Below are 22722 nucleotides of genomic sequence, written 5' to 3'. Positions count from 1 at the left end.
CTGCTCTCTGCCCAGCTATCAATGACTGTCACCCCTGTAGCTTCCGCTCCAATTCTTCTCCCCGCTTTCACCTCAGACCGCCCCCCCCCCCCTTAATCATGTGGTGCCGGCGCCCGGCGTGCTCCCCTGATGTCATGCACAACAACAGCACGCACAATATTTCAAATGTCCACTCAGCTAGAGGGGGCACCAGGAGGGGAGTGGGAGCGTGCTCTCCTCTCCCCATAGAAGCAGCTGCACCACTCTCCATCTCTCCCTGCAGCAGCAGCGAAGGCTCATATAAAAATTTACAGTAAGTGGCACATTTGGGGGCATTGCTTAAGGGATGCTACAAGTGGCGGTATGTGGGGGCATTACGCATAATGTGTGGCTTAATGTGTAAGGGGCATTACGGTGTGCAGCATCATGTGTAAGCGGCATTATGTGTGCAGCATCATGTGTAATGGGTACTATGGTGTGCGCGCCATCATGTGTAATGGGTACTATGGTGTGCGGCATTATGTGTAATGGGTACTATGGTGTGCGGCATCATGTGTAATGGGTATTATGGTGTGCGGCATTATGTGTAATGGGTACTATGGTGTGCGGCATTATGTGTAATGGGTACTATGGTGTGCGGCATTATGTGTAATGGGTACTATGGTGTGCGGCATCATGTGTAATGGGTACTATGGTGTGGCATCATGTGTAATGGGTACTATGGTGTGCGGCATCATGTGTAATGGGTACTATGGTGCCATCAAGCAAGAACCCCCTAGCAATGAGCACGTAGGTAAGCAGCACTTATGTGGCAAATATGTAATGGGCATTACGGTTTGTTATATAGTATGGGCATCATGATGTGTGGCACAATGTGTAATGGGCATTATTGAGTGTGGCCTTATGTGTAATTGGCATTACGGCGTGTGGCTTTATGTGTAATGGGTATTACGGAGTTTGCTAAAATGTGTAATGGGCATTACTGTGTATGGTCTAACGTGTAATACCACACCCCTTTTTGTGATACCACGCCTCCTTCCCATGAGGCCACGCCCCCTTTTTACCGCGCGGCTATGCCGCGCAAAGGTCCTCCTTCTGTTATGTCTGGATCTGGGACCACCCATTACCATAATTCTAGATTCGCCTATGATAATGTATGATTGCCAGCACCTGTGGGGAGCTAGCTAATTGATAAGAAAGGTGTTTCACCACAGGTGATGGCAATCATACATTACCAGGGAAGCCCAAGAACAGAGCTTTGTGTCCTACTGGAGAGGGGCATGCTGGGAGGTATGGATAATGTATGATTACCAGCACCTGTGGGGAGCTAGCTAATTGATAAGAAAGGTGTCACCACAGGTGCTGGCAATCATACATTACCAGGGAAGGACAGGAACAGAGCAATGTGTCCTCCTGGAGAGGGGGATGCTGGGAGGTATGTATAATGTATGATTGCCAGCACCTGTGGGGAGCTAGCTAATTGATAAGAAAGGTGTCACCACAGGTGCTGGCAATCATACATTACCAGGGAAGGACAGGAACAGAGCAATGTGTCCTCCTGGAGAGGGGGATGCTGGGACGTATGTATAATGTATGATTGCCAGCACCTGTGGGGAGCTAGCTAATTGATAAGAAAGGTGTCACCACAGGTGCTGGCAATCATACATTACCAGGGAAGGACAGGAACAGAGCAATGTGTCCTCCTGGAGAGGGGGATGCTGGGACGTATGTATAATGTATGATTGCCAGCACCTGTGGGGAGCTAGCTAATTGATAAGAAAGGTGTCACCACAGGTGCTGGCAATCATACATTACCAGGGAAGCCCAGGAGCAGAGCATTTTCTCCCTCTTGGAGTATGGCAAGTATGGACAAACATTTGTTGCATGTGTTATAGTATATGGAAGTGACAGCTTTGCAGAACACAATATTTGAATACTCAAAAATGGGAGATATTGATTTGTGACAATATTAGATGTAGTAATGCACATGTTGATTACATAATGGGTACACCACATTAACATTTATAGATGTAAACAGTGTGGAATCACCATCATCTTTTAGTGGTGTAAACTAAAAATAGACAAAATTGTGTGGCACATAAACACAGCTACTTCGGAAAGTGCCACATTCAGAACACAATAAATAGACATGTAGTAAGGCAGGGGTGTCCATACTTTTTGCGACGAGGGCCAGATTTGGTGAAGTGTAAATATGTGGGGGCCGACCATTCAGCCTGACATTCTTTATATAATATAATATATTACAGTATCTACTATCTATATTGGGATATAATTCACTATGGCTCTTTATTGTTACTTATTTTCAGCCCTTTAGTTCCACATTGGCGCATCCTAAGTGATTTTTTTTGTTTTTTATTTAACAATTGTCTTATAAACATTACTTTTTATTTAGATTTGTTTGTAGGATATAGGCCCTTATTCTGGTTCATTCCTTCGGATATGCGTTTCCACGCAGCCGGCCGAATGCCTATTTTTATTCTGGTTCATTCCTTCGGATATGCGTTTCCACGCAGCCGGCAGAATGGTCCCCCACTCTGCCCCCATTCACTCTATGTCCCACAGCCTGCCCCTTCACTGTATGTCCCCCAGCCTGCCCCTCCTTCACTGTATGTCCCCATTCACTGTATGCTCCCCATTCTGCACCCATTCACTCTGTCCCCCAGCCTGCCCCCCTTCTCTTAATGTCCATCAGTGCTTCCATTCATTTTATGTCCCCAAGTCTGACCCTCCTTCACTGTATGACTCCCATTCACTATGTACCCCACCCTGCCCCTATTCACTGTATGTCCCCCAGCCTGCCCCTGCTCCCCCTTCTCTGAATGGCCATCGCTGCCTCCATTCACTGTATGTCCCCCAGACTGACCCTCCTTCACTGTATGTCCCCCACTCTGCCCCCTCCCTTCTCTGTATGTTTCCCAGCCCCTTGTGTGAGCCAGAAGAAGGAGAGGTGAAGCAGGCACTGCAAGGACAGGAGATGCTTGGGCTTCTGCCCTCCTCCGCTCTACATGTTACGGGAGCAAGCTTCCCCCTTGCTGCCCCCCTCCCCAAACACTGCTGTCACTGTGTTTGTGGAGCAGGGTGATATACGATTGCAGCAGCAGGTGTAGGATGCCAAACACATCTGACTGTGGCGGCCGGCACCTCCTCACTGCAGCAGACAGCAAGGTAAAGGCGCGCTAGCCGGGGCCCCACCTTTAGTGTCCTGTGCTGTGCTTCCCACATCTGATGCTCAGCCCACTTCCAGCTGGAGGCTGCAGGCCGCATGAAATGACAGCACGGGCCGCAATTGTATTGCAATTAGTTAATTGAATGCAATTAACAACATACACTTTGAGTAATTGTGTAATGGTTTGAGCATGAGTTCCATGAGGATTCGTGCTGTGCCATGTTTAAACACCAGCAGAGGGTGTTTGGACGACTGTCCAACCGTCCGCACACAGGAAGTCCATGCGGACATTGTAAGTTCTGTATGCACACGGTAGCGTACGTGCATTACCACGCCACTCCCCTTTGTTTGTTGGTCCGACTGAACGGATTTGGTGGCCTTATTAGCGTGCCTTCGCTCACTGTGTGGGTGCAGTTCGGCCGGCTGCGTGGAAACGCATATCCGAAGGAATGAACCAGAATAAGGGCCTATATCCTACAAACAAATCTAAATAAAAAGTAATGTTTATAAGACAATTGTTAAATAAAAAACAAAAAAAATCACTTAGGATGCGCCAATGTGGAACTAAAGGGCTCAAAATAAGTAACAATAAAGAGCCATAGTGAATTATATCCCAATATAGATAGTAGATACTGTAATATATTATATAGTATATAATAGATGATCTATTTGTAATACAGGTTGAGTATCCCGTATCCAAAATGCTCGGGACCAGGAGAATTTTGGATAACGGATTATTCCGTATTTCGGAATATTTTAATATTTTAATTATGTATTTTGAAGTATCTTGCATTTATGCTGTATAAACACATAAAATACACACAAATATATTTTATTTGTTCAAAAAGAAGGTTTCAAAACATGAAACAAAATTTGTGTACTATCTCAGATATTGAATTTGAATGCCAAGCAATCATTTTCTTGCACATATATAGTGCCAGTTACATATCATGTCCCCAGTAGTGCTGTTACATATGTCCCCAGTGAGTTTTTAGCAAAAAAAATATATATTTTTTCACTTTCTGGAATGTATGGTTTTCGGAATAATTCGGATACGGGATACTCAACCTGTACAACTGACTATGGGCCGAATTCTGGTTTGATCAGAAGGGGTCGAATTCAGCCCCTGCTCCGATGGTGGGGGATCTGTACATGCGCGTATTTTCCCCATGTGCAGAGCCCCTGTGCGAACGCCTTTGGCAAGTGACATGTTTGCATTGGTAGGGAGCTGCATCCGGGGACTGCCCATCGTTTTAGGTGCGTCTCCATCAAAACGCTGCCCGTACTCCTGGGATTGCAGGCAGGCTGATACCTGCACGGGGGCAGGCGGCTGACGTCACATGGTGTCACATGACATCTGTCACATGTCACATGATGTCAGTGCAGTCCCCTTTTCGGCCACCACGGGCTCAGACTGACTTTTATCTGCGAGCGGGCAAAAGAAAACATTTGATGGGCGACGATCATCAAATCATTTTTTGCCCGTTCGGCCGAATGCATAAACATCCATTCGCATGCAGGTGTGGACATTTGGTCAGAGGCAGGTTTTCGCTTCACCAACAGGCAGCCTTTAAGCAGAGAAAGAACACTTTAGTGAGCAGGACTGAATCAGGCCCTATGGAGCTCTTTAGTTCCTACAAATCAAACATACATGTAATTCTGTGAAACATTTGACATCCTTAGCGGCCTATTTATTAACCTACAGTAGTTTCCCCTGAAAACCATTTGCAAAATGATGATAGCGAAAATTGCTTGTGATTGTGGGTCATCTAAGGTAGGCACAGTGCTGGCTTAATGGAGATATAATTGGGTCTTGTCTTTTACATCAGCCCCAAGAGAAGCATAGAATTCTGAAATGTCATTAATAAATTGATAGGTAATCACATTATGATTCACCACTGTACATTAAACTGTGGTGTACGCAATTCATGGATTGTTTCACAACTAGAACAGAAAAGTGGAGACAGAGTACATGATTAGTACTTGTGTAGTTTCATGGCATCAGTTATGTAGTCAGCATAGTGTCCCTGCCAGAATCAGCATTGTGTTCCCGCGGCCAGCGTAGTTATCATAGTCAGCGTCCCGGTCAGTATCAGCGTTGTGTTCCCGCGGCCAGCGTAGTCAGCGTCCCTGTCAGAATCAGCGTAGTGTTCCCGTGGCCAGCGTAGTTATCGTAGTCAGCGTCCCGGTCAGAATCAGCGTAGTGTTCCCGCGGCCAGCGTAGTCAGTGTCCCTGCCAGAATCAGCATTGTGTTCCCGCGGCCAGCGTAGTTATCATAGTCAGCGTCCCGGTCAGTATCAGCGTTGTGTTCCCGCAGCCAGCCTAGTCAGTACATTCGCGGCTAGCCGGAGCTTACGTAGTTAGCGTAGTCAGTCAGCGTTACGCAGTTAGCGTGTAGTCAGCGTAGTCAGTATGTTCGTGGCTAGCCGGAGCTTATGTAGTTAGCGCAGTTAACACATGTCATCATTATTGTTTAAGATGGATGACATGACAGGTGTGAGTGTGTTCCTGAAACACCCGCACTATCCATGCCAGCCCGAAGCATTTGTCAAGCGCAATAATTGATGTGTATTCTGCATCTCCTCGCCGGGCTTGCCGGGCCTCGAGCTCGTTTTATGCGGCCGCTCACCACACTTTATAAAGTTAACACCACACCGACTTGGATAGTGGGGGTATGAACAGGTCAGGAGGACGCGAAACACATCCCCTCGCGGGATTCGTTGCACTCGCCACATTTGGCCTACCATGGATAGTGGTGGTTTTAAAAGGAGGCATATGCCAGCATGTAACATGGAGCACTGGCAAATGTGTCCTTTATTGTGCATGAGACACACTTGCACCCGCAACCCCCTTTGTGCACGAGACGTACGTGCTACCGAACCCCTAACCCTGTCTACCTGAAGCGGACACGGGCAAGGTTGCCGGACCCTGCCGCAAGAATTACTGAGAATGCATGTGCGTCTCAGGCAGATGGAGCGCCTCTCCGCCGGCACTCGCATGATCGCCTCTCCGCTGGCGTCCACCACCGCAGGGGATCTGGAGGTTACCAGCGCTGTGTGAGAGGTGCTCACTAGGCTTGCCAGGGACACCGAGGACAGAGCTGCAGATTGCGGGGACGGTACGGTGACTACGCTGCCTGGTGGGGGCACTACGCTGACTACACAGGGCTGCCGCAGGGACACTACGCTGACTACGCTAGGCAACCGTTGGGCTACGCTGACAACATAGTGTAGCCTGCCACCGTGAAATTACACAAGTACACATGGTTATTGTACAGAAGCCCCTTAGCAAGACAGGCTAGTTGACCGTAGCACTGTCCTCTGTCTCTGGATAAACTCCAGTGTCCTCCTCACGAGAGAAGAGGTGTACAGTGTTGGGCTCTCATAAGCTGGGTACACATACATACAATCGTTGGGCCGTTCTTCCATTCTGGGTCGGACGGCCGTTCAATTGTATAGGTGTGTACACTGTCCCGATTCCCTCTGTACGATCAATAAACGGCCAAAAACAGTTTTGTCCGTCCATACTCGGTCGGTCGAAGGTTCAGTGCTGTTTAATTTTCATCCGACAGGACGGGCCCATATCGGAACAAAATTGCAGTGTGTACGCACGTTCGATCGATATGCTGGCCGTTCTTGCGACTATACTGCCAAAGCTGGAACACCCATGTGGACGTTCCATAGCTGCATGATCTCTCCTACAGCACAAGAAGCGTTCACCTCTCCCCATGTTAATTAAAATAAATAATCATATTATAGTGTACATGCACCCCATCTTTATAGCAGGTCGCCGTATCTGTCCCTAGCCACCCTGCCGGCTGCTATAAAGACGGGGGAAAGCATCTTCAGTAGCCGGCAGGGAGACTATGGACAGATACCGCAAACTGCTATAAAGATGTGGTGCGCGACTATAGTCAGTTTGCCGTATCTGTCCATAGTCACCCTGCCGGCTGACGCGTACCCCGTCTTTATAGTGGCTTTCAAATACAGGGTCAAAAGCCAGTTTTGTGATGTGAGAGCAGTACATGGCTCCTGGTAGGCACGTTGTTTCTGCCACTGAACACGTGCATGGGCAGGACATTCCAGCGCTATTAACCAATCACACAGTTTTCTCTGCACACATGCAACAGGTTTTCTATGCTTGCGACACAAATGAATCTTCATTCTGGTGGAATACGTGGACGTAAACAGCAGAATACACTCTCTTCTTTCACGCTTTCCTTTGGTGAGTACTCAACCACAGTTTACTGTTGTTATGACAAATGCTGTATTGATGTATTTGTTTTGTATATCATGAAAGTAATGTCCATTATGTTTTATTTTTGAACAGACATTTCGAGAATTTCAGAGAAGCATGTGGAGTTTATGAAGGAGTTAATTGAGACCTACAGAGATCAGAATTGTCTCTGGAATAGTAAATCCAGAGACTATTCCAACAGGCAGAAGAGAGCTGTCGCGCTGGAGGAGTTGGTGAAGGTCAGCCTCCCTTATTACCCCACGGCGAACATCGAATGGGAGCGGACAAGGATTGCCAACATGAGAACAGTGTTCAAAAAGGAGCTGAACAAGGTCGAGGGATCCAAAAAATCAGGGGCTGGTACGGGCCATGTTTATGTACCCAGGCTCTGGTACTACGATCTGCTGGCATTCATGGTGTTCCAAGAGCTGCCGAGGGAGTCCATCGGGAATGTGACTGTGGCCCAGTCTGCCCCATGCTCCACACCTCAGAAAACTGAACCTGCTGAGGAAACCCTGGCACAGTAAGTACACAGATTACACATATTTGAAATATTTATTGAAAATGAAGATAAAAAGTACTAAGAAAGTACAGTACTAAGGTAGCATGTCATAGCAATTTTTAGCAGATCATGTCATCCTGCCAATCCACTGCGCCTACACCATTAAAGTACTGCAAGTACTCTTCCCTGGTCACCTTTGCACGCATAGTAGCATTTCTTGTGTTTAGATTGGTCTCCAAACATGTCAATCCTACTGGCTCCTCAACTGTTTCACTGTCATCCATGGTTGAAACATTGGGGTGTGCAGACAGTGTTTTTCTGTGTAGATAGTTGTGCACACACAACAGGACATAACTACCTTGTCTATCTTATCTAGTCTCAGATTTATGGCACTATGAAAAGTCCTAAATTTATTGCTTAGTATGCCAAATGTATTTTCAACCACTCACCTAGCTCTTGACAGGCGGTAGTTGAAAAGTCTACATTCTCTGTTAAGCGACATTTGTGAGTAGGGTTTCACAACATTGGCGTGCAAGGCAAATGCCTCGTCAGCCACAAAAACAAAGTTCAAGCCATGCACATTCTGTGTCCGCTCTGGTAAATTAAGTCCATTGTTTTTAGGTTTGTCATGGAACATGGTCTTTTCCAAAGCCCCACCATCAGACACCCTGCCATTTTTGCCACTGTCCACAAAGATAAATTCATATTTGGCATTGGCAATAGCCATTAAAACAATGCTAAAGAAGCCCTTATAATTATAGAAAAAAGAGCCACTATTAGCTGGGGGCATGATTCGGAGATGCTTTCCATCGATGGCACCACCACAATTGGGGAAATTCCAAAGATCCTTGAAATCTTGGGCAATAGCTTGCCACTCCTCAGTAGGCGTAGGGAACTGAAACATAGAAGTAAAGAGGTTTTACAAAACAAATCAGTGATTTTGTTGTTACATGATGTTTTACAGCCTTCTCTATTTGCGGAAGAGCAGTGATCACTGACACGGGATGTGCCCTCACATCTGCCTTCACCCCTCCTCTGCTCTACGCCTACACCCACAACCAGCACTGAGAAAGCCACGCAGCAGCCTGAAGCTCCATCAAGGAGAGGCCGTAAAAGGCCAAGACAGACCTTAGATACATCTGAGGTCATGACTCGCCAGATTCTGGAGTCTGCCAATCGACTCATGGCATTGGATGAATGAAGTTCATGCAAGAAAATAACAATTGGAAAGACAATGTTTGGGGATTACACTCTGGGCCTGATTCTGGTTCACTTGTGAAATCAATTTCTCTACTGGGCAAAATCATGTGCACTGCAGTGGGGCAGATGTAACGTGCAGAGTGAAAAAACCCAAAATATGCAGCGCTAATTAAATAAAAAAGTGATGTACTCGTTGGATTGACTTCACAATTTTATAGTAAAAATTAAATTTAAAAGGTATCACAATTTAATAGGCCACATGGCCACACATATAATACAAGAAATCATTAAAAATGTATTGGTGCAGAAAAGCAGAAATTGGATATTTCTATAATGTCCGTTCCTATAATGCCTGGAAGTTTTGTGATGGGACTGCCTCTGTAAACAGAGTGGGTTATAATTACCATCCACCTTGCTTGGTCTAGGGAGAGAATGGATCCTGATGGAATGAGAATTTCCCTTTTACCGTCCAAAGTCCCTTAGAGTGGAGAGTCCATATTCAAGGAGTGGGGCTTGCCACTTGGTGTTGGTAAAACAGATTTGAAATTGTACCCGGACCGTTCAGGCTGGTTCGGGCAGATATGGATAGCAAGTGATTGCTGGAGCCTGTAGTCTGCTTCTGCTTCTGGGGTTGGTGTCCACTAATGCGTTTCGCTCAAACAAGCTTTCTCAAAGGTATCATGGATATTGAGAGGCTGGTAGCTGACCTGATATTTATACCCCTGTTCAAACAGATTCATACATTGCGGACACAAGAATCACCCCAGGTGATAAAGGCGCTTGGGGGGGTGGGCTATTTTGGGTGAGCTGTTCATACAGAGGGGGGGTTCAGTCCCCTAACAACAGGATATGCAAAAAGAAAAGGGTTTGTGGAGCGCTCAAAGAAATTTATAATATGAATTAATTTGAAATGATCAAGTGGGTATTACATGAAGGTACAAATTCATTAAATTATTCACATAATATAATAATACAATGTTAAAAAATAAAAATAATAGATAAAAAGTTGATATTGCACTAATTGTGTTGTACTTAGTAACATAACAGTAAACCACTTAGAAAGGACAATGGATACTTAAGTGAGTCCCGCTTGTTCCAAAAGTGTACTCTCCTCCCGAGGGATAGTGGGGGTACCCACAGTTGACAAGGGGGTTTGGGGTAATCCGGATTAGGCTGGTATTGGGGTGTCCGTATATCCTGCTGGAGACCTTGGTTCTGATCCACTGGTGGGCAAAGATGGAATACCTCACTTCTCGGATAAGTCTCCAAAGATTGGGCAGGTGGTGACCCAAATTTGTAAATCCAGTAAGGGGGTTCCAGATAGAGTGGAAAGGGGTAGTCCGTGGGGGGACGGGAGGAGTAGCTGGTTCAAGGGGGTATTTAGGATGAGGTCCAGAGTCCAATTAGTGGTGGTTTGGACTGACGCGTTTCGTTGTGCTGGGACAACTTTATCAAAGGTATGTCACAGTTAGTGTGCTCAGGGTTTATATACCCACTAGCAGGAAGTGCATCATCACACATACAGAATACAATTACCCAATTGATCATATAAAAATATATCAAAATATAAGGTTCTACACTGCTTCACATAGACAGGTGTAGAGTAATCTTATAGGAGGCAGTCATCATACAAAAATCACAGTTTAAAATGCGATAATATAGATAAAAGTACAAGTATAATATCACTTCCGGTGGTTGGAACGCACACCGGGTCCAACATCTGGCCGGTGGAACGCAGGTGACCAAAGATAAGGTAGTTCCTGCTGTCTCATAGTGCCTTGGTATGCGCTTCTCCTGAAACCATTTCCAGGTTGGGAGGAGGTACAGAATTGGAGGGTGAGCAGACGGCGGGGCATACAGCTTCCGCCTGCAGTCTCCAAATGCTGGATCGTCATTTTCGGTCAGTGGAACGCAAGCAGGAAGTACCTGACTTCCTGATCTTGCGTGCTGGATTATACGCTGTATTGCTTTTTGTAAATAGATGCGCTCAGTGTATTATGCAGACTTTTGGATCAGCTAATGTTGGGATACATTTAGTAATGATGATAAAGAGAAATAAAACCATATTTGGGTAAATAGTGAATAGTTATAATAATATTACGTGCTAGCCAATTATGGTTGGCCACAAGGGGGAGCTGTACAGAGGTAATTTTAACAGAGATGAGGATTTTCACTGGATATAAAAGTAAGGATGTCAGAATAAAAATTATGATGTGCAAATGTGTTATGAATATATGTTATATAAGAGAGAGCAGAGTTGGTCAAATAACATAGTCATAATTTAACTATACACAAGACATATTATTTATCTATTAGATATTAATATAGAGCATATGGTTTGTTACTTAGAATGGAGAAGGATTCATACTATCAATATGCTATCTATTAAGTATGCTATAGATCAATAGTCAGTTATTTAGACTGGTAAGTATGCTGAAAGGCAGATAAGGAAAAAAATATATATGGAAAAAAATATAATAAGTTAAGGAAAAAAAAATATAATATATATATAAGGAATAAAATAATAATAATAATAAAAATAAGGATATATATGACTACATACAGATGTAATGTAATTAGATCATACATATATAAACATATACCAGGTTCTCAAGTTAAACTTATAGACACACATTAAGTTCTACTTGGTCATTCAGACCTTCCGGATAGATGGAGTTCATCATGTGCATCCAATATATTTCCTGCCGTGAAAGAATATTAAAACAGTCTCCTCCTCTTTCCGTGTTTCTAATGTGTTCTAGACCGATGATCTTTAAACATTCTGGGTCTCCGTTGTGGTGGTTAAGATAGTGCCTGGATACACTGTGGTCAGGTTTCTTATTTAGTATGTTTCTTCTATGTTCGAGGAAACGTGTCTTAAGTGCCCTGGTAGTGCGGCCTATGTAATTAAGATTACATGAACATGTCAACATATAAATTATAAATGTGGTGTCACAATTAATAAAGGTTTTAATTTTATATGGTTTCTTATCTGCTGTTGTGATCCATTGTTTTTTATTACAAATGTAATGGCAGGTAATACATCTGTTTTTGTTACATCTATAACAGTCAGAAAGAGATTTCGACATAGATTGTAACCAGTTTGTTTTTTCTAGATCATTATTTTTGTTTATATCTTTATAGAAAGTAGGTGCCAGTATATTTTTTTATCGTTTTGTTCTTCTTAAAGATGAATTTAGGTTTTTTTGGGAGTTGGTCTTTCAATAGGGGGTCGCACTTCAAGAGATTATAGTTTTTGTTAATGATGTTTTTGATTTTGGAAGATTCATTGTTGAAGGTGGAGATGAAGGGAACATCAATCTCTCTCCCTTCTTCCTCCTCTTTCTCTTTTTTGTTTTTGTTGTTTTTAGGGATCAATAGTTCAGTTCTGTCCATTGTTTTTGCATCTTGGATAGCTTTATCTATTAGTTGTTTAGGGTAGCCCCTTTCTGCAAAGGCCGAGGCCATATTAATACTCTGTTGATGAAAAGAGGACAGATCGGAACAGTTCCTTCGTAACCGAAGGAACTGTCCTCTCGGGATATTACGATTCCAGGGGGGGGGGGTGATGGGCGCTCTGGTAATGTAAATATGAATTTGTATTTACTTCCTTGTTGTAATTGGAAGTGTGGATCTGATTATCTATGATCTTAAGGGTTATGTCTAGATAATTAATCTGGGTAGGATGATAAGTATGAGTAAATTGGAGATTGAATGGATTGGAGTTTAGATAAGTGACAAAAGAAAGTGCCGAATGTGCGTCACTGTCCCAAATAAAAAATAAGTTGTCTATATAACGGCCATAGAGGACCAGGGACGCCCCCCGCCCGCCACCCCACACGAGCTGGTCTTCGACCATGCCCATGTAGAGGTTGGCATAACTTGGGGCGAACCTGGTCCCCATGGCCGTCCCCATCACCTGTAAATAATAAGTGCTGTCAAATAAAAAATAATTGTGTTGTAAGATAAATAAAATGGAATCAAGCAAAAAAGTGATGTGTGAGTCACTGAGATCCCCATCATCCTTAAGTCTTTTAGATATTGCTTCTATACCGAGATTATGGGGAATATTTGTATATAGGCTTGCGACGTCGAGGGTAAGGAAGGCATAGCCCTCCCTCCACTCTACGTCCTGGATTAGTTTGAGAAAATGCTGTGTGTCTTTGATGTGGGACCTCAGTGCACCCGTGACTGTAAAAAGAATCAACATAGGCAGATAAGTTGGCTGTGAGTGAGTGAATACTGGAAATAATAGGGCGCCCTGGGGGTGAAGTGAGAGTCTTGTGAATTTTGGGCAAATGATAATATGTGGGGATGATAGGTTGTGGTGAAAAAAGAAATGTAAACTCCTCTTTGGAAATTATATTATCTTCTAATGCTTTCTCTAAATGTTGTTTGAGGGTTGCATTAAACTGAGTGGTGGGATCACATGTTAATTTGGTATAATGAGTAAGGTTGGATAATTGTCTTTGAGCTTCTAACAGGTAGTCTTTTTTATCCTGTATAACTACCCCCCCCCCCCCCTTATCGGCCTCTTTTATGATGATCCCAGGATAATTTTTCAAGAGATTCAATGCCAGTCTCTCTACTCTATTGAGATTGTCCTTTTTGTGTGAGGTTTTTTTGTTTTTGTGGCAGAGGGACTTGAAGTCTTCCATAGTAGCTTTATAAAAAGTATCAAGAGCTGTCCCTTTAGATTTAAGGGGGTAAAACTCTGATTTTTTATGGAATTTTTTACGATCCTTATCCAGGTCGTAAATTAGTTGATTTTTTAATGTTGGAGTATTTTCATCTAGTAGGCTCTCTAATTCCATTAGGGCTTGGTTGTCTTCTGAGTCTAAAATAATGGCCATAGCTGATTCTCCTATTCTATCAATCCTTTTGGTGGCAAAGTATTTTTTCCTGCAGAGGGTACGGAGGTACCGATTTAATTCTACAACTAGTGTAAAAAGATTTGGGGAAGTTGAGGGAGAAAACTTCAATCCTTTTTCAAGAATTTTTATTTCACCACTACTTAGGGTCTTAGAGGATAAATTGAAAATCTTTCTAGTGCACTATTCTTTTTCAATTTCTTAAGTTGAAGTTTTCTTCCTCCTCTTCCTCCTCTAGGTCTGAATTTCTGCGTTTTTTGTTTGGGTTTCTGGTTAGTGTGTCCTTGTCCCATCTGTTTTCTCTCTGGAACGCGTCAGGCCAAACCACCACTAATTGGACTCTGGACCTCATCCTAAATACCCCCTTGAACCAGCTACTCCTCCCGTCCCCCCACTGACTACCCCTTTCCACTCTATCTGGAACCCCCTTACTGGTCACCACCTGCCCAATCTTTGGAGACTTATCCGAGAAGTTAGGTATTCCATCTTTGCCCACCAGTGGATCAGAACCAAGGTCTCCAGCAGGATATACGGACACCCCAATACCAGCCTAATCCGGATTACCCCAATCCCCCTTGTCAACTGTGGGTACCCCCACTATCCCTCGGGAGGAGAGTACACTTTTGGAACAAGCGGTACTCACTTAAGTATCCATTGTCCTTTCTAAGTGGTTTACTGTTATGTTACATAATTAGTGCAATATCAACTTTTTATCTATTATTTTTATTTTTTTAACATTGTATTATTATATTATGTGAATAATTTAATGAATTTGTACCTTCATGTAATACCCACTTGATCATTTCAAATTAATTCCTATTATAAATTTCTTTGAGCGCTCCACAGATTCATACATTGCACCTGATGGTTAATTAGTCAATCCAACAATAAGAAATTCTCAAAACAGTTGTATGTAAGGATGAGGAGGAGATACACACAAACACTTGTTAATAAATTATTCATATATAAGAAACGTTTTTTATTTTGCTGGAAAAATGGCATAAAGTAAAACACTTTATTATGGGACTATTTCCTGCTTTATTATGATTGGTAGAGTCCGATCATGTGACTCTATAGCGCCTCCTAGCAACATACCCGGAAGCACAACCAGACTGTGTGTGCGCCGGAGGTCGGATCCCTGCGGCTGGGATCTCCGCTCACGTGACTAGACGTGGGCGGAGGGACGGAGGCCCTGTCTCGCGTGCACGAGTGCTGCAGAATTAGGGATGGACATCGGAAGCCAACCATCAAATGATGGCAGTGCTTCCACCATTGAAACTTTCGATGCGATGGTAACTAACCATCGCATCAAAAGTATTCGATGGTGAAAACTAGTTATATGACTAGCGCATGCGCAAAAGCCTGTATTGCCATTTGTAAGGTGGTAAATGGGTTTGGTGGCAGGGCCCAGGCTCTGAGCAACATATTACTTTATTACTGGACATTGTGTGTATAATATACATATATAATATTCACACAATGCCCAATGATGAAGTAGTATATTCATTTTGTACACATTATTAACACTTTATCAGCAAGTAATCAAAATGTAATAAAATTAGATAAATTGTAAACTAACTCACTTTAGGTTTCACTATTTTTCCAGATAGGAAAATGTCTATTTATTAAGGCTAGACACACACACACACACACACACACACACACACACACACACACACACACACACACACACACACACACACACACACACACACACACACACACACACACACACACAAAAAGGGAGATGATGGTACAGTGGTCATCACATAATTTTTATGGTGAGATAAATATTGCAAAGCGCAGGGCCAGCTCTACCATTAGGCAGCTGCCTAGGGTGTCAGGATCTGTGGGGGCACCACTAATAATGCTACACACTAGGCGATTCTAGCTTCCATTGTCAGCTATATGCTCAGTGACCATATTGCCGGTGATACCTAGCGACCTTCACCGTGTGTGCGCTCCCACCGCAGCCCAGCGACGGTCGCAGGAACTTGCTAGAACCGCTGGTCACCAGTAAAATACTGATAACCAGCAATTCGGTCACGTAATATAAAAAATAGTTCACTATATATAAAAACAGTTAAGGTGCCCCTACACTGAGGCGATTTGGTCCGATTTTGGCCAATTGCGACCCGCTAAATCGGACCAAATCGCCTCTCATTGACATCCCATCCCATGCGCATCGGACCCGACCAGGTGGTCAGACCGGCAGGCCGTCCATGGTCCGACCACCCGTTCCTCCTGGCGGTGATGCGGGCCGGAAGCAGGGACACATGCAATCCATCACAACGGATCGCATGCGTCCGTGCTGCCGGGAAGCTTGCGGCAGCTTGCAGGCTGTCCTGTGTCAGTACACTGTTGCGAGGCGTCGCAGAAGTGTATGGGCACCTTTAGCTTGGTCCATTCCACTGGTACCCCAGGACTGTGTATTGTGTTCCTTACTATATTCACAGAAACAGACAGTGGTTGCTGCCTGGTAATACTAATGCAGTTTATTAATGAGTGTTGTATGTGACTGACATTCACAACTGTCTGTAGCTAGTTGTATTGTGTACTTATTATTGTAGCTTGCCTGAGCTAGTATAACATTCAGTGACGCCACTGTCTCCTCCTCTCTGAATCCTCCAGAGCTCAGTGTGTGTCTGTGAAATTTGCTGCTGTTTGAGTGACTGGTGCTGCAGGGTGAGGTTTGTGCTCTGATTGGCTCTCTGAGTCAGTGAGAGCCAATTAAAACTAGGGCCCTTATTCTGATCGGTGCGGATATTCCCGCATGCGGACGGACCGCCGATGTTGATCGTCTGCGCATGTGCAGAGGTCACTCTGCGCATGTGCAGGCGATTTCGCCGCACGGATTCTTTATACGCCGCACAGGGGGCGTAGAGGGGCGTGAGGGGCTACTTATCCTCATTACCCTATGCATACGCCCCCCGTTTCATGGGCGTTCCCATGCAAACGCGGGGCGTATGCATGGTAATGAGGCCGTGATGCGTGGGTACGGGGCGGGCAGCTGACATCGCCGGATGTCAGCTGCCCGCCCCCATACATGTTTTCACACGGACAAGTGTCCGTGTGGTCTTGTGTTGCGGGACCTGGTGGAGCGTGCAGCCCTGCATTCGATGTTCGGCGACCATCGAATGCAGGGGCTGCTCCCACCATGGAGGAGGCGTATCCCCGTCCAATTTCATGCGGATCGCCACATATCCGCGTACGGACGGCAGGTGGCGATCCGTATGGAAGGCGGGGATTCGCCTGCACGGTTGCGGCCGCATATTCTGATCGGGCCGCACCGATCAGAATAAGGGCCTAGCAGTGGGCCCTGTTGCCTAGCAGCTACAGCAACCATAGAGAGGGAGAGGGAGGGAAGCAGATAGAAAGTCAGACAGCCTCCAACGAACCTAGGAAGTTTCCCTGACACAGACACAGCAGCCAGGGGAGGCATATCTTTTGGGAATTACAAAAAATAAGCCACCATCGGTACACCATCGAATGATTAGCATTCGATGGTGACAAACATCGGAAGGTCACCATTAAATGTCAAAAACACTAACATCGAAAGAAAAACATCGATGTTTCTGAAACATCGACCATCGATGTCCATCCCTATGCAGAATGTTATAACCTGGAAGCACTTGTACTAAGACGTGGGTCATATTCCCATCTAGATGACTGGTATAGGACCAGATCTTTCGATATAGTTGATACAATGCGGATACAATTCCGATCACGTGACACATAATATACAAGCCTCTTAACCATCTCACACTTTGTATGGTGGTAAATAGAACCAAGCCTGGTTTTGATAGAGTCACATGATCGGACTCTACCAATCATAATAAAGCAGGAAATAGTTTTACTTTATGCCATTTTTCCAGCAAAATAAAAAAAGTTTCTTATATATGAATAATTTATTAACAAGTGTTTGTGTGTATCTCCTCCTCATCCTTACATACAACTGTTTTGAGAATTTCTTATTGTTGGATTGACTAATTAACCATCAGGTGCAATGTATGAATCTGTTTGAACAGGGGTATAAATATCAGGTCAGCTACCAGCCTCTCAATATCCATGATACCTTTGAGAAAGCTTGTTTGAGCGAAACGCATTAGTGGACACCAACCCCAAAAGCAGAAGCGGACTACAGGCTCCAGCAATCACTTGCTATCCATATCTGCCCGAACCAGCCTGAACGGACCGGATACAATTTCAAATCTGTTTTACCAACACCAAGTGGCAAGCCCCACTCCTTGAATATGGACTCTCGACTCTAAGGGACTTTGGACGGTAAAAGGGAAATTCTCATTCCATCAGGATCCATTCTCTCCCTAGACCAAGCAAGGTGGACGGTAATTATAACCCACTCTGTTTACAGAGGCAGTCCCATCACAAAACTTCCAGGCATTATAGGAACGGACAGTGTACTAAGCCATATCCGATTTCTGCTTTTCTGCACCAATGCATTTTTAATGATTTCTTGTATTATATGTGTGGCCATGTGGCCTATTAAATTGTGATACCTTTTAAATTTAATTTTTACTATAAAATTGTGAAGTCAATCCAACGAGTACATCAGTTTTTTATTTAATTAGCGCTGCATATTTTGTTTTTTTTCTCTGTATATATCTTCAGGTCTGACACACCTCAGTTGACTGCAGCTGCTACTGAGCTAAGCAGGTCACACCTTGCGCCCCTAGGGGTCCCCTTCCTTGTCCACTTAGCAAGCAAAGGGACCCCATTCCCCCCCCCCCCCCCGTAACGTGCAGAGAGAGTGAGATTTGGGTGAGTTATTTTGTTACTGTGCAGGATAATACTGGCTGTTTTATTTTTAGAATATAGCAATATTTGAGAATATGTGTCTCGCACCATTACTCCCGACGCATTTCTTGTCAAGGGGCTATGGGCTCTTGATAGAACACGAGTACAATACACTGCCTGCTTATGCCCAGGCCTGGAGCAGGGACCTTTCTATTGATTTAGATGTAGAGACTTGGACAAAAATGTTCCAGGCCACATTTGTTAGCTCCTTCAGCTACTCTGTAATTGAAACTCAGTTTAAGGTTCTCTCTCGCTGGTATAGATGCCCCCTCACAATAGCAAAAATGTTCCCTGGTACATCTAATATGTGCTGGAGATGTAACGAGGAGACTGGTTCTCCTCTTCATATCTGGTGGGAATGTAGACTGCTTCGCCCTTTTTGGGATCAAGTTATGTCACTTACTAAGTCTATTGTGGGCAAAGAAATCCCTACGACTCCCACGTTCTGGTTATTTAATTTGTACCCCGGATCGGTGAGTTCCTATAAAAAATCCCTAATGAAATTTTTGAATGATGCTGCAAAAGCTGTCACACCAGTACGCTGGCGATCCACATCCCCTCCCACGATTAAAGAATGGTTTACTCGTATAGATTTGTATATGTCCATGGAGGACATGAGAGTGCCCCCTGAACGTACTCAGGAGTTTACAGCAATATGGTTTCCGTGGATGGAGTTTAAGTCTTCACAGGCCTTCTCAGCCAATAACTAATTGGCAGTCTAAAAAACGTTTGTGGACCCCAATCGCACTCCCCCCCCCGTATCTTCCTTCCCTAACTACTATCCCCCCCTTCTTTCTGTCTTTTATCTTTTCAGCTTTTTTATGTGTTATGTGCTCCAGAGGTGTGATATGTGTATAATCCAAATTATTCAGACTTAGTCAGGATATAATATTTTATCATCTTGTCTTTATTACATGTGATCTGTACTTTCTGGCTTGTTGATTACATTGCCATTGGGTGCTATAATTTTGTAACAATTTCTAAAACCAATAAACATATATTGCAAAAAAAAAAAAAAAGAATATAGCAATATAGATATCAGTTTGAGAACTCATTTCCAGTCCATTCTGAACACCTTACAATTTAGTTTTTAGGGCAAAAGGTTGCACCAAGGGAGCTGGATGACTATGCTACAGTAAGTGACACAAGTGGGCGGCACAAACATGTGGCCATCAAGGAGTGGCACTGCAGTGGCAGACAGGATGGCAGTTTGAAAAACTAGGCCCCAAAGAGCACATAATGCAAAGGAAAAAAAAAGAGGTGCAAGATGGAATTGTCCTTGGGCCTTCCCACCCACCCTTATGTTGTGTAAATAGGACATGCACACTTTAACAAACCAATCATTTCAGCAAAAGGGTCTGCCACACGACTGTGGCTGAAATGATTGGTTCATTTGGGCCCCCACAAAATAAGATGGCAATTAATCTGCACAAACTGGCTTTACTGAAGCAGGATGTCATCCTCTTCCTCATCCACCAACCCCCTTCAGCGTTGTGTACATCCTCCTCACAGAGTAATAATACGTTCCCGCTGGAATCCACCACCACAGGTCTCTGTATACTTTGTGGACGCTGGCCTTCCTGTAAGAATTGTTCATTTATTTTGATGAACATCATCTTCTCCACATTTTGTGGATGCAACGTCCTACATCTTTCGCTGACAAGGTTCCCGGCTGCACTAAAAACTTTCGGAGTACATACTTGAAGGGGGGCAACTGAGGTAATATAGAGCCAGTTTGTACAGGTATGGACTGTCTGCCATTCCTACTTGGATGCTGTCACCCATATAATCCTCCACCATTCTGTCAATGGTGACATCATATGCATTGACAGTAGACATGTCAGAATGGTGCGGTATATGGTCCCGAGTCGGGATCCCGACAGCCATTTGCCCGACGTCGGGATCCCGACTGGCCGGGCTCAGACAGCAGGGTGAGCGCAACAAAGCCCCTTGCGGGCTCGCTGCTCTTGTCACGCTGCGGGCACGGTGGCTCGCTACGCTACTATTCTATTCTCCCTCTATGGTGGTCATGGACCCCCACGAGGGAGAATAGCTGGTGGGCGTCGGGACCCAGAGTGTCAGGGTTTTGACTGTCTGGATCCCAACTGTCGGGAAACTGTCCAGCACCCTGTCAGAAATTGTTGCCAGGACCTTCAGTTTGGATCACATGTCCAAACTTTACCCTACCTGCCCTGCATCACCGCCAGCGGGATGTTTAGGATATCGCAGTTGTTTCCTGGCAGCCCCAGTTGAGGGAGAAAATGAAGGAGAAGCTGCTGCCGAGTCACTTTCCACTTGAGATGACCGTTCTTTGCACTTCTGCAGGCTTGCGTCCGCCAGAAAGAGTGACCTCACGTAGACTTCAAACCGAGGATCGATCGTGGTGGCCAAAATGTACTCCTCTGATTTCAACACTTTAACCATCTTTGAATTGTGGCAAAGCGAATTAAGGGCTTCACCCACAAGTCCCACATTGAGTGGACTCGCTCTGTCTTAGCTCCATCTTCACTTTCTCCAGCAGCACTCTGCCCCTTAAATGTGCGTCCTTCTGCTGTGCTGATACGCCGCTCAACTTGTCTGCTGAGAGCGGCATCTCGGCTCTAACAGCAGCATGCAGCCCCCCCCCCCCCCGCACTGTGCTGCGCTGACATGCCGCTCAACTACTCTGCTGAGAGCAGCGTGTCCACTCTTCCAGATGCCCCCTGAACCTCCGCTGTGCTGACATGCCTGAACTCTCTGCTGAAAGCGGCTGTTAGTCAGCTTCTTATTGCCGGCTAAGCACCTCCTCAGTGTAAAGGTAGTTGGACAACTGCAAATATGGAGAAACAAGAGGGCTGGGTTTGCTTTTCCCACCCTGAGCAACAAGCATGTACTGTAGGTAAGCAACACTTATGTCCCATAATGTGTAGTGGGCATTACAGCATTTGAAATAATGTGTAGTGGGCATTACTGTGTATGGCATAATTCGTACTGGGTATAATGTTGCGTGGTATAATGTGTAACGGGCATTAAGGTTTGTGGCATAATATGTGCATGCCCCTATTGTCATGTAGTCACTCCTCTATTTTTATATGGCCACGCCCCCTCATGACACATGTGCACGCCCGCATGAGCGCTATAAGTGCCTTTAGGAAATCATTGCTACTTGCACCTCTTGGTACAGCATTACTTTTGAGGCCACAACCATGTTTTCTTAGGCCAAAAACCCTTTACTAGAAACCTGCTCACACAACGGCACCCCCCTTTATTAATTGTGGTCCCCTCTGTCATTTTTTTCCTGGATGCGCCCCTGGCAACATGCCTGGGACTCCTGCAAAAGGTGCAACTTCGCTGTGCGTCTTTCTAACCACCCTGTTACCTCCCAGTCACCGCTTTTAAGCGCCCCTTATATCTCTGCTACCTTGGGGGAAATTTACCAATATGAAAAACCTAGTTTTTCGTATTGGTATTTCCCCTCCGACTGCATATGACTGTTTTAGTCGTATGCAAAGTCGTGTTCCGGAGGGGAAATTACAAAGCAGTCAGATACGACTGCTTTGTAACCCTCTGATGGTGTAATGATTCGTATTAGCGGCCATATATATGGCTGCTAATACGAATTATTTCTAGCAGTCTGCACGGATCAGTCAGATCCGTGCAGGCTGCAGAGTGTAAAAAAAACAGAAAAAAAAATAAATTAAAAAAAAAACGGCGTGGGGTCCCCCCCACAGCCGAAACCAGCACCAGGCTGACGGAGCCTGGAGCCTGGAGCCGGTAATTAAAAATCAGGGAACCCGACAAATAGGGGTTCCCCGATTTTTAACAACCAGCCCCAGGCTCCAGGTCCGGGGCTGGTTCCCAAAATACGGGGGACAAAATGACTAGGGGTCCCCCGTATTTCAAGAACCAGTCCCAGGCACAACCAGCCAGCAGGGTAATGCCACAGCCGGGG

This window comes from Crinia signifera, chromosome 9, assembly GCF_055691185.1.
Source record: "Crinia signifera chromosome 9, ASM5569118v1, whole genome shotgun sequence".
Lineage (NCBI taxonomy): Eukaryota > Metazoa > Chordata > Amphibia > Anura > Myobatrachidae > Crinia > Crinia signifera.
This window is presented reverse-complemented; position numbering follows the sequence as displayed.